This window comes from Hemitrygon akajei, unplaced genomic scaffold (genome assembly GCF_048418815.1).
Source record: "Hemitrygon akajei unplaced genomic scaffold, sHemAka1.3 Scf000049, whole genome shotgun sequence".
Taxonomy (NCBI): domain Eukaryota; kingdom Metazoa; phylum Chordata; class Chondrichthyes; order Myliobatiformes; family Dasyatidae; genus Hemitrygon; species Hemitrygon akajei.
Window position 1 is genome coordinate 1875122 of NW_027331935.1, and position 12908 is coordinate 1888029.

The following is a 12908-nucleotide window of genomic DNA, read 5'->3' on the forward strand; positions in this document are numbered from 1 at the left end:
CTGGTCTAAAGGACTCAAATGCTGGAATTAAAATTGCCGAACAAAATGTTAACAACCTCAGATATACATTTGAAACTCTAATGGCTGAAAGTGAGCAGGATCTGTGGAGGCTTCTACTCAAAGTGAAAGAGGAAAGTTTAAAATCAGGCTTGCTGCTCAATATTAAGAAAATCGGCCAGCCCTGTTAACTCCGTGGTAATAAATGGAAAGGAAGTGGAAGCAGTGATGGATTTTGTCTTCCTCAGTTTAAAGATTTAACCACGAAAATAAACTGCGCATACTGCTGTGGAGGGCAGATAAAATACTGAAGTGCAGAGACGTAACATTGTCTAGGAAGAACCGTAGAGTCAAGTCTGTGGTATTTTCAGTTGCGATGTATGGCTGTGAGAGCTGGGCGATTAGTAAGGCTGAATACAAAAGAATCGAAGACTTTGAACTTGGATGCTGGAGGAAAGTGTTGGACAACAAGAAGAGCCAACGAGTCAATACTTGGAGAAATCCCGCCAGAATGCTCTTTTGGAAGCTTGAAAAGTTCAAATATTTCGGCCACATCTTGAGAAGACAGGATTCCTTGGAGAAGACTCTCATGTTAGGTAAAATAGAAGGTAAAAGAAGAAGAGGATGACAGAGGCTACGATAGACAGGTAATATTACTCAGAAAATTCCTATGCCGGTTGGGTATCTTAGATAGGCTTTTTCCAACAAGAAGGCTTGGAGTGCTGTAACGCTGATTTGTTTACCTGTATTCCTGGGGTTTTCATATATGTTTTGAATGACTATTAAACGTTAACATAAATTGGGCAATGATTGTATCATAAACCAAGTACAGAATAAATATAAATGTTTTCGGTCTATAACAGAATTGTAAATGTTGCATTTAAGGGACAGATGCTTGGAGCATGGTTGTTCCCTGTCTGCATTACCAATTTTCTAGGATAAATTGCTAGTGCAGACAGGGAGCAACCATACTCCAAACACCTGTCCCCACAACACCCACAGGGACAGCCTGCTGGCCCAAGGTGAGTCTATTTACTCCGTTTGTTAAACCCAGAAACCTCAAACAAAAGTTAGTCACTGGATCCTTTTGTATCGTATAGAAAGATCGTTCCCAGCTCACAAAATCACACCCCCACCGCACTTGCAAGTCAACACCTTACCGGTGTCTGCTACAAATATACTGAAGCCTGCTTCGCCCTCGCTTCTTCAGAGGAGATAAACCTTTTGTTCTCCCAATTCAAACCGTCGCCCTTTCAGCTCCGCAAGGTCTTTGGCAAGGAAGAGTGACATTTAAAAAACAAAGAACTTATTGGATCTTCCGTGTGAGTCAGGGTAGGAAACATGTGGCGCTGTCAACGGAAGGTGACCTTAATGAGGAGCCCATATTCCCATTGGCTGCTGTGCTAAATTGGCATTTGCTGTCACCAATGGGAGACAAGGAAGTTCCCGTCACTTCACGGCAATTATGTGATATATGCCCGGCGCGCGCAGCGTGATTAAATCGTCTAATCGTCTCAACGTCAGCCCAGGAGCGCGAGGGTGACGACGCTCTGCGAGGGGGCGCGCGTGGGCAGTGGGCGGTAGATGGTGAGACTACAGTTAGCAACAGGGAACGGAGAGCGTGTCCCTCGGTCCTGTACCGTGCTGACCAGCTCACCGGATGAGTCAAAAGTTCGACCCCCAATGCAGCTGGGGGGGGGGGGGGGGTCGCACACATTCAACGCACAAAGCTGAATGCAAAACATTAAATCAAGCAAGTTGCTTGTGTTCAGTTCAACTATATAAATAAAATCATATCTCCCTTCACATACTAGTAAGCTTACATTAATTAAATTATTACAGTTTTTCCGGTCAACACAACAGCACGCTTAACTGGATCACCCGGCCCTTCGACACTGCTAATGCAGGTGAAGAGATCACGTCTGAACTGATCAAAAATTTCATTCCGTATTTCCCCATGTCCATCGTTGTAAGACTTCAAACCCGCTGTTTCTCAAAAATCTCGGCCTTCAAAAGATTAAATCTTTGTTTCCACTGGCGATTGAGGGGAGGAATTCAAAACACCCAAAATCGACACAGGATCAATAGATGCATTCGTCTGAAATAGGAAATTCTGGAAACGGAAGAGGTGTTTGCTGCACATCCCTGACACCCTTGCTTTGAAACTGGTGGGTGCTGTTCTTAATCTTTACCTAACCTGTGGAAAATGTCAATGTGCAAACAGGAAATAGTAGGAACACACAAATCACGCTGCCAGAAGAGTCTTAAAAAAAAACAAGTATCTCCTTGATCGCTGATACAATGCACAGACAACTGTTTTTTTTTTTGGATATAAATATCAGAAGCTGAATTATTCTCACCTTAATTCCCCAAGAATATTCTGCGTGTGGATACTGTGTACCATTTCTTACAAATAGCCCCGCCTACCGCCCCACACTGATCTCTCGTAAACATGGCAACACACGTGCAGGAGGAGCTCAGCAGGTCAGACCTTATCTATGGACGGGTGTAAACAGTCGACGTTGCGGACCGAGTCCCTTCATCAGGACTGGAATGGAAAGGGGAAGGAACCAAATGATTGACAGATTTGGAGGATGCGGGATGTTGCTCTGTCTCTGTGAGACTCGGTGCTCAGAGTCTGCGTGCAAGCAGCTGCCTGTTCGCGCACATTCCTCAGAACACGTTCCACTGAACTCAGATCCAAACCGGTTCGACAAGACACTGTTGTTCAAAGGTGAAGAAAATTTAATATTTTATTTAACACTTTCTTCGACAGGGAAGAGCGATAGAACCAATGGCTCGATATAAGGAACATTACTGGGGTCTCGAATGGCGACTGTACTCTTTTCCATAGATGCTGCCTGGCCTGTAGAGTTTCTCCAGCATACTTTGTGTGGCTCCGATTTCCAGCATGTGCTGTTTTCTCTTGTTTGAGAGAGTTCGGTGACGGGTCACTACCCCATGGGATATTTCATAAATTAGTACCAGTGTGAAAGATTTCTTCTGCTCTCACTTAGTTGTAACCACTCTCGTTTCTCTTAATCCATTTGTACAGTAATTGACCCGTTAATATGAACTCCCATCTCCCACTAAATTCACTCCCGAACCCGAACCAGAACCAAAGCCGAGTCTCTCTGTAAACGCTGAAAAATCGTATAGAATCAGAGGCAACACTTACCTCTGATGTTGTAACCGGACGGTGTTCACTGTGGTCCCGGGAAATCACAGTCTGACTTCCCCGGTGACCGACAACGTTCCCGCACCGGTGTGCTCACCCTGTACGGAGAGTTGAGTCTGAGCCGCTGCTTCCGAGGCCACTCGGCTGTGACGTGTCCGTCGCTCATTACAGATGGACAGGGCCAGGTGAGACAGGGTAGAGCGGGACTGCCGCAGTCCGGGTCACACTAACACTCACCGGCCTAGAACAGGTCTGACAGCGGGAGGAGGCGGGAATGGGATCAATGTAGCAACCCTGAAGAGGAAAATAAACAGGCTGCATTAACCTTTCTGTCCCAATTTCCGTGTGGATCTCTCCTTTTTCTTTCATCGCAACCAGTGGGGCGGAGTTTCTCTGTTCGGCTCAGCGAGTCCCAGGCTGCGAATTTGATCCAGTCCGAGTTCTGAGAGGGTCTGAACTCCGCCCCTTATGTAAGAAGAACTGCCCGGCGTAGTTAGAATTTCAGCTCAAACGTCCCCCACCTGTCTAGGTACAGGGAGCTGACTTTCAGCTGAAATTAAACCAAACAATTTCGGCTATGTATATATTCACACTCAACTGTTCAAAGATTTTCTCAGCACTTCTTGATTCAGGGGAATTTACTAACATTCATGTACTAACTCTACTATTGAGCGATTATTGTATTTCCATCCGGACAACTATTGTCACAATAATGCCTCTCGCCCACGTTTAACAGCGGGTTTCATTTCACATTTCACACGCAGTGGATGTAGATCAACACCCTACCGGAAATACTTGTTGAATTTGTTTCTTTTAAAAATCGTATGTCTCAAATGGCCAGAAGATTGTTTACGGGGGGGGGGGGGGGGGGAGGTGATGGCCTGTTTGAAAATGGGCGCAGCTGACTGAGTGATGCAAGAACTTAAGTACGTTTATTGTCAGAATAGCCGCCTGGGAGGGAGTGACCAACTGATCGAAAATGAGCGTCAGGGAGGGAATTGTATGCTGATTGAAATGGGAAGCTCACTGTCCTTCATCCCCTTACCCAAACCTCACTCTCCCCATCCCTTTATCCCATCTATACCCCTCATGATTTTGTAGACCTCAATCAAATCTCCCCCAAATCTTCTGCGTTCCAAGGGAAAAAAATCGTTACCTATTCAATCTTTCCCTACAACTCAGGTCCTCCAATCGTGGAGACATCCTTGTAAAGTCTCGCTGCACTCTGTCAATCTTATTTAAATCTTTTCTGTGGGTACCTGATGCTTCATAAACCACTTATGCAACTTTAACATAACATGCAATCTCTTGTACTGAATAATTTATGAAGGCCAACGTGCCAAAATAATTAACAAGGTGTGCATCCACTCTCAGTGAATTCCAGACGTCTTTGCTCTACTACTGTCCTCGGTACCTACCGATCATTGTGCAAGACGTACACTGCTTGATCCTACCGAAGAGCAACATCTCGGACTTGCCCGCATTAAATTCCATCTGCCATTTTCAGCCCACTTTTCTAGCTGGCCCAGATTTCTCTGCAAGCTAATAGTCTTCTTCGCTGTTAACTGCACCCTCAATCTTGCTGTCATCCGCAAATGTGCTGATTCAATTAACCATATTCTCATCCAAATCATTGATATATGTGATAAACAACTACGGACCAGCAGCGATGCCAGCGGTATTCCACTAGTTACAGGTCTACACATGAGAGGCATCCATCTATTATCACACTCTACTTTTTACACAATGCCAATGAGTACTCTCATTTATTATCTCACGCTGAATGCCAAGCAAATTAATTTTCCTGATCAACCTGCCCCGCGGGAACTTGTCAAATGCCAAGGAGAGAACACCAACTGCCCTGCCTTCATCAACTTTCCTGATGACATTGCTCGTAACTTCCTCGAGAAAACCTGTAAGATGGCCTGGAAAGAACAAAGCCATGCTGACAATTCCTAATCTGTACTCAAGTACTCATATATCCGGCCCTATCAATAACTTCTGCACCACTGATGTCAGGCACACCAGCCCAAAATTTCCTGCTTAATATTTTGGAAGATTTCTTAAACATGGTTATATGGTTATAGCAGATCAAAAATTAGTTATCATCCGATCCATTGGCACTTCACCCGTCGCTGAACATAATTTTAATATATTGACTACATCCCTGCAATTTCCAGAATTGCTTCCCTTGGAGTCTGGGGTCCCTAGTCGCTGGGGATTTATCCATTCTAATTGGCATCAAGTCAGCAACTATATCTATCACGTCCATGACCTACTTCTGCTCTGTCTCACCTGTATGGATTCTATCCATTTCCCGAGAAAATAAAGATGCAAAAACTCCATTTTTAGAACATTTTTAGAATTAACAGAGTGTTAATTTTGTCGCTTGCAATCCCTTTGATCTTAAAAATCTGTAGGATTCCATAGGATTCTCCATCACCTTGTCTGCTAGGGAAATCTCGTACCTTCACAGACATCCTGGTTTCTTTCTTAAATGTTCTCTGGAATGTTCTATACTCTATAAGTAGCTTATTTATTCGCACGTGCCTCTGCATGCCACACAGCTCAATTTTTCTCTTTAACAGGACTCAATATCCCTTGAAAGTGAAGATGCCCCAAAACTGATTCCCCAAAACTTTTTGTTCTGACAGGCACCTACCACCTTTGAATTCTCAGAACTTCACCTTTGATGTTCTCCCACTGACACAGTACACCTTCGCCGGAAAACAGCCCGTTCCAATCCATACTCCCTGATGCCGTCAAAATTGTCCTTTCTCCAATTTAAAATCTCAACTCTCGAAGGAAAGTATCCTTCTCTATATTTCCTTTCAATCTAAAGACATTGTGATCACCAGAAGCAAAGAGATCCCCTACATAAGCCCCTGGCACGTGTCCTGTTTAATTCCCTAATAAGAGATCAATTATCTTCCTCATTGGGATTTCAAAGTACTGATTAAAGAAACATACCTGAATACTTTTGACAAACTGTAAAACCTAGTATGGGAGCTCCAATCTGTATTTGGAAAGTTAATATCTCCTACTCTAACAAATTATGTTTCTTGAAATAATGTGGTCTCTCCACAAATCTGTTTCTCTAAACCAGTGAACTATTGGATGTTCTGTACTATAGCTCCATTAACGTCTGAACTTTTTTTAAAATTCCTCAGTTCCAGCTATAAAGCCTCAATTAGATTGGATATTAGGGGTGTCAGGGAGGAAATTCTGTGGCTGCCAAAGAGACAGCCAGTGGTATCGTGGCATCAGCATCAGACTTTGAGGCAAATTGTCCAAAATTTCAATAGGACCTTTTCTTTGCATGCTTTCTACCTGTGGTATGTTGAACGTCAAGCTAGTAACCTAGCATTGTAAAAAAAAACAATCACTTTCTATGGAAACAACAAGAAATGCCACCTGATGCGCCACAGGGTGTGAAAAGGATCAACAAATGAGACACCAGGAGGGTGCGTTGCCTCCCGGCTGCTCGGGTCCACGATGTCTCAGAACGTCTGCAGGATATTTTCCCGGCGAGAGTGAGCAGACTGCCAGAGCTCCTGGTGCATATTGGAACCAATGACATAATCAGAAATGGAACACAAAATCCTACACAGTGAGTATATAGAGTTGGAAAGAGGTAGATGAGAAGGAACTGCAAGGTTGCAATCTCCTGACTACTTCCTGCCACGAATACAACAGGTAACAATAGGGTAATTGCACGGAATGAGTGGCTGGGTAGATGGTGTAGAGAACAGGGTTTCAAGTTCTCTGATAATTGGAAACTTTTCTCCGGAATGGATGACCAGTACAAGAGGGATGGGTTGTTCCTGAACTGAAGCGGAACCAATATCCTGCCCGGGAGATTTGCTGATGCTACTCAGGTTCAACAACGATGTTGTAGCACAGTTATAGAATAGGCAGAGGAGGCGGTGAACTTGGGGGGTGGCTAGTTGTGCGACGAAACATAGAAAATATCACAGCTGAACTCGGGGAGATATAATGCAGGGGTCAGACACTGAGTTCATTTCTGTGGATCTCAGGAAGAGGGAGGGTGGTCTCACCCTCAATAGTCACTGGGACATTGAGGCACAGTAATCAGATTACGAAAATGTACGGAAGTAATAGGGTTGTTGTTGTGGTGTATTTTAACATCCCTAAAATAACCGAGACACTTCTTTGTGTGTGGTTTAGATGGGCAGAATTTGTTATGTGTATACAGGAAGCTCTCTTAAAGTAATATGTGGACGGTCCAACGAGAGGATGGGCTGGAGTTAGATCATCTGATTGGCCTTTCAGTGGGTGAGCGGTTAGGGAACATTGAAAATAAGTACTTAACTTTCAGGATAGTGATGGATAAGGAGGTGCATTGATCCAGTGGGAGAGTTTTAAATTCGAGTCGGGCAGATAACGGGTGTATTAGGCAGGAACTAATAAACGTTAATTGGGACATTTTCTCTGAAAAGCAAATATCAGATATGTGTAGGGTGTTTAAAGGTCAATTGCATGGGAAAGGTATATTCCTGTTAGAAGAAAGGACGGGGATGAAAAGACAAGAGAAGCTCAGATGTCTAGCGACGTGATGAATGTATCCAGGAAGGAAAAGAAAACGTATATTAAACTTCAGAAGTTTGAATCAAAGAAAACAGGAAGTTTTGGGACTCCTAGTGACTATTAAGACTATAAGACCATAAAAGGTAGAAGTAGAATTAGGCCATTTGGTCCATCAAGTTTGTTCCGCTATTTCAGCTTGTCTGATCTCTCTTTTTTTCCCTTCAGACTCGTTCGCTGGACTTCTCCCTTTAACTTTTGATAAGTGGATGGTTCCCCAAAGCCTTATAGGGTTAACTGCAATTCACTGAATGAGGCAAGGTGAGATTGTTGGGCCCTTGACCAGTATCTTTCTGCCCTTTCTAGCCACCTGGAGAGGTCTTGGAGGACTGGCAAGCCGCTGATCTTGCAACTCTCTTTATTAAAGTAGCAAGGAAAAATCCTGGAAACTGTAGCCAGTCGAGTAAAGCAAATTATTAGGGATAGGATTTTTGAGCATTGGGAAACCATGGCGTAATTAGTAAGAGCCTGCTTGGCTATGTTTGGGCTAGGTCATGTCTTACCAAATTGTTTGAGCGTTCTTTATAAGACGATCAGAGAGGTTGATTAGGGTAAGGCACTGGATGTTGTCTACATGGATTTTAGTAAACCATTTGACAAAGTCCCTCATGAAAGGCTAATCCAGAAGATAAAGATGCATGAGTTCCGCGGGCAACAGGCTGTTTGAATTCAGAACAGGCTTGTGCATAGATGACAGGTGGTAGTAGTTGAAGGGACTTGCCTGAGATGGAGGTCTCTAATTAATAGAGTCCCACAAGCATCTGAGCTGGGACCTTTGCTGTTTGTGCTGTATATAAATGATCTGTATGAAAATGTAGATGAGTCGGTTAGTACATTTGTGGATGATACTAGGACGGGTAGAATTGTCGATCATGTAGAAGACTGGCGAAGTGTAGAGCTCAGATGGTGGTTGAGAAATGGCAAACGGAGTTGAACACAAATAAATATGAGATGTACCCTGGTAAGGTAAATGCAAGACAACAATATATTGTTAGGAATAAGATCCTCAACAGCGTTGCTGCGCAGAGAGATCTGTGATCCAAATTCCTAGCTCCTTGAAAGTGGCTACACAGATCGATAAGTTGGTTAAGAAAGCTTATGGAATGTTTGCCTATATTAGTCGAGGCACTGAGTTCGAAAGTTAGGAGGTTATATTGTAACTTTATAAATTCTGAGCTCCTTTTTTTAAAAAGGATATACTAACATTGGAGAGGGTTCAGAGAAGATTCACGAGAATGATTCCAGGAATGAAAGGGTTACCGTATGTGGAACGTGTGAGAGCTTTTGGGCTGTATTCATTGGAGATCAGGAGAATGAGGGAGGGATCTCATAAAGACATTCTGAATGTTATGAGGCCTTAATAGATTAGGTATGGTGGTTATTTCCCATGGTAGGGGATTCCAGGGCAAGAGGGGACGACTTCAGGATTGAAAGACATCGTTTTAGAATAGAGATACGGATAAATTACTTTAGTGAGAGGGTGGTAAATCTGTGGAATTTGTTGCCACTGCGGCTGTGGAGGCCAAGTCATTGGGTGTATTTCAGGCAGCGATAGAAATGTTCTTGATTAGCCAGGGCATTAAAGGGTATGGGGAAAAGGCAGGGGAGTGGGGATGACTGGAACAATTTGATCAGCCCATGATTGAGTGGCGGAGCAGACTCGATAGGACGAATGGCCTACTTCTGCTCCTATATCTTAAGGTCTAACTCTGGTAAGGTCACATCTGGAGTACTGGTACATCTCTGGTCACTCCACTATAGTAAGGATGTCGATGCTTTGGAGAGGGTGCAGAAGAGGTTTACAAGGACGCTGCTCTGTATAGAGGATATGAACTATCATGAGAAACTTGATAAATGGGTTTTCACCGGAGCACCGAAGTTCAGGAGAGATCTGATCGTGGTTTAAAATATTATGTGAGGCTTAATTAGTGCTTACAGAGGTTATCAGTTTCCCAGGGTTGAAATGTTTGATAACAGAGGGTAGCTTCAACGGGGATATGAGGGGTAAGTTTATTTATTCAGAGAGTCGTGTTCAGAGAATGTGCTGCCTGGCATGGAGGTAGAGGCAAAGGCATTAGATGTGTTTAAGAGACGTTTGGATTGGGACATTAATGTAAGGAAGTTTGGGGGATATGGACATGGTGTAGGTAAGAGATTAGTGTTTTTGAGCTTTGATATGCTTCTAAGGTGCTTCAGCACAACATTTTTGGCCGCATGGCCTATTCTTGTGCTGTGCTGATCTATGTCGTATGTGGACGAGTTATCCAGTTTGTCCCGACTGATCATTGACGTGTTGTTTTCCCCAACTAGTAACGCCACAAACCCCCTTTAATCCCTTCAACATCCTTGCGTCTCAAACAACGGAACCCCGGAATACTGAGCTGCAGGTCTGCCGTCCTGCAAACAAGACTGATGGCTACAGCAGCTCATCTGCCTTTCCTTCAGTAATAATTCCATTAAAATATTACTCGTATCACTATCAGAACATTTATCATATCATTCTTAACCTTTTGATTCCTCACTCTCTCCCTACCCTACTCTCTACTTCTTCCCCTCTCCCCCTTTTACTCCACCTCTCTCTCTGTATTATCCCACTCCCCGGCGCTCTGCCTCTCTCACTCACCCTCTCACCATCTTTCAGTCCCTTTCTCTCATAATCTCCTACTCTGACTCACACTCTCTCCCCCTCGCGTACGCCTCTCTCTCCCTCTCCTCACCTCTCATTCTCTGCTCTCATTCCATCTTTCTCTCCAGCTCAATCTCTCGCCCCCCTTCTTTGTCATTCTAGCTGCCCCAAACAGTGTATCATATCTTGAGCTTTCCCGTCTCCAAATTCCACACCTACACCCTGCCTTTCTCCTTCCCCTGCTCACCCCCTGACCATCCATACCACTGTGTCCCGTCTCCTCACTCTCCCCTTACATCAACACCATTTAAAAGTTTACTGATAACTGTGACTGGGAATGAGCCAGGTTCCAGATACTTGATAATCTTCTTTATATTGTGGAATATCGTAGTTGGGTTGATTCATTGAAAGGCATCCTGAAAAATATTTTTTTTAAAACAGCAGCAGCAGGTGATGCGAGTTTGAAGGGAACATAAAATGCAGTATACTCGCAGCAAATGGGTCAGTAACTGTAACTGGTAAATGTGCGGGTTCACGACCCCCGGTAATTTTCTTTAAATCACGTTGCAGATTTTAATCGCATTATCCTGCAGCAGAAATAGTCAAATACAATATTGATGTGACTTTTTTTCTCACACCCGCATGAGGGTGAATTGTCAAACTGCTCCGATTTGATTTCAGTAGAAAGGTGCTCCCTGTTCTGAGGAATGTGAACGGACAGGCAGCTGCTTACACACAGACCCTGAGCTCAGAGTCAAACAGAACAACATCCAGCATCTTCCAAATCAATGATCTGGCCTCTTCCTCATTCCTTTCCAATTCCACTAAAGGTTCTTAGCCCGAAAAATCAATATATTGTTCAGTTGCATAGATGCTGCCAGAACTGCTGAGTTCCACTAGCATCTTGTGTGTTACCATGGTTACGGAGGATATGCGAGAGAGATCGTGTGAGGCAGTGGGCAAGACAGTGTGAAACTACTTGAAAGATGTCTGCACTGTTGAAATATTCTTGGGGAATTAAGGTGTTCAATAATTCAACTCCTGTTATTTATTCCGGATCTTTATTTAATCAACCCGTTGCTGGTGTTATGAATCAGTGAGGAATAAGTCTTAGAGTCATAGAAAACATAACACACTGCTGCAGAAACTCAGCACTCCACATAGCATTTTTGGAAAAGTGTACAGTTCGATGTTTCTGGCCGAGACTATCGGCAGTCCATTCACAGAAACAGGGCCTACGGCCGGGCCACTTTAACAGCTTACTCCCATCGACCTGCACCGGGGTAATGTCCCACCAGGCCCTTAGCATCCAAATTTATCTTAAACGTTGACATCGAGCTCTCATGTAACACTTGTGGCTGGCTGCTCTGAGTAAAGAATATTCCCCTCACATTCCTCTTAAACTTTTCACTTTTCACAGTTAACCCTTAACTCTGCTTGCATTTATCTTATCTAAACTCCTCATAATGTTGTATACTTGGTTCACATCTCGTCTCAATGATCTGCTTTCCGAAGAATAAAGTCCTAAACTATTCAATCTCTCCTCATAACTCAGGCTCCCCAGACCCAGCAACTTTCTTGCAAATTTTCTGTGTATTCATTCAACACTATTTGCATCTTTTCTCAATGTAGGTGACCAGAAATACACAAATCCACCAAACCCGGCCCATCCAATGTCTTATACATCTTCACAGTTAAATCCCATCACCTGCATTCACTGCAGTTATCTATGAAACCCAATGCGAAAAGCTTTCTTTACTAACCCATCACCCCGTGATTCTAGATTCAACAAATACTGGATTAATATTCCTCGGACACTTTGTTCTACCACACTCCTCGGCGCGCTACTGTGCACTGTGTAAGACCTGCCCTGTTTTATCCCACCGAACTGCAACATATTATGTCTGCCTGCATTAAATTCCATCTGTCATCTTAAACCCATTTTTCCAGCTGGTCCAAATTCAACAGCAAGCTCTGATAGCTTTCCTCACTGTCAACTATACCCCAATATTGTCATCCACAAATACTGTACGATTGCCCAGAACGCACAGTCATGTTGTATTATCCAAATCAGTCCTGTCTATTCAAATACTTTGAAATCCCTATTTCCAATCATTCTATTGTATACAAGATATTAAGAGGCATAGATAGAGTAGACAGCCACAGCCCCTTTGCCAGTGCAAGACTGCTCAATACAAGAGGACATGGTAGTTGAAGGGAGATATTAGAGGAAGGTTTTTAAACTCAGAGAGTGGTTGGTGCATGGAATGTACTGCCTGAGTCAGTGGTGGAGGCAGATACACTAGTGAAGTTTAAGAGACTACTACACAGGTATATGGAGGAATTTAAGGTGTGGGGTTATATGGGAGGCAGGGTTTAAGGGTCGGCACAACATTGTGGGCCGAAGTGTCTGTAGTGTGCTGTACTATTCTATGTTTTATGTTCTATAACTTTCCCGCTACAGAGATCATGCGCACCTGGTTTCCTGGTTTATTCTTTGAG

At 43.6% G+C, this 12908-nt stretch overlaps 2 protein-coding genes across 3 annotated transcripts in view; both read right to left on the bottom strand.

The window, feature by feature from the left end:
* LOC140721027 (NACHT, LRR and PYD domains-containing protein 3-like) overlaps window positions 1-3497 on the bottom strand; it is a 40094-nt gene extending 36597 nt beyond the window's left edge. For both annotated transcript variants that reach the window (XM_073035904.1, XM_073035902.1), the window contains exon 1: window positions 3176-3497. The gene's annotated coding sequence lies outside the window, so the exon portion shown is untranslated. The remainder of the gene's footprint in view (window positions 1-3175) is intronic.
* Window positions 1-12908, bottom strand: part of LOC140721001 (uncharacterized) — a 52071-nt gene that overhangs the window by 2043 nt on the left and 37120 nt on the right. The gene's annotated exons all lie outside the window — the stretch shown is intronic.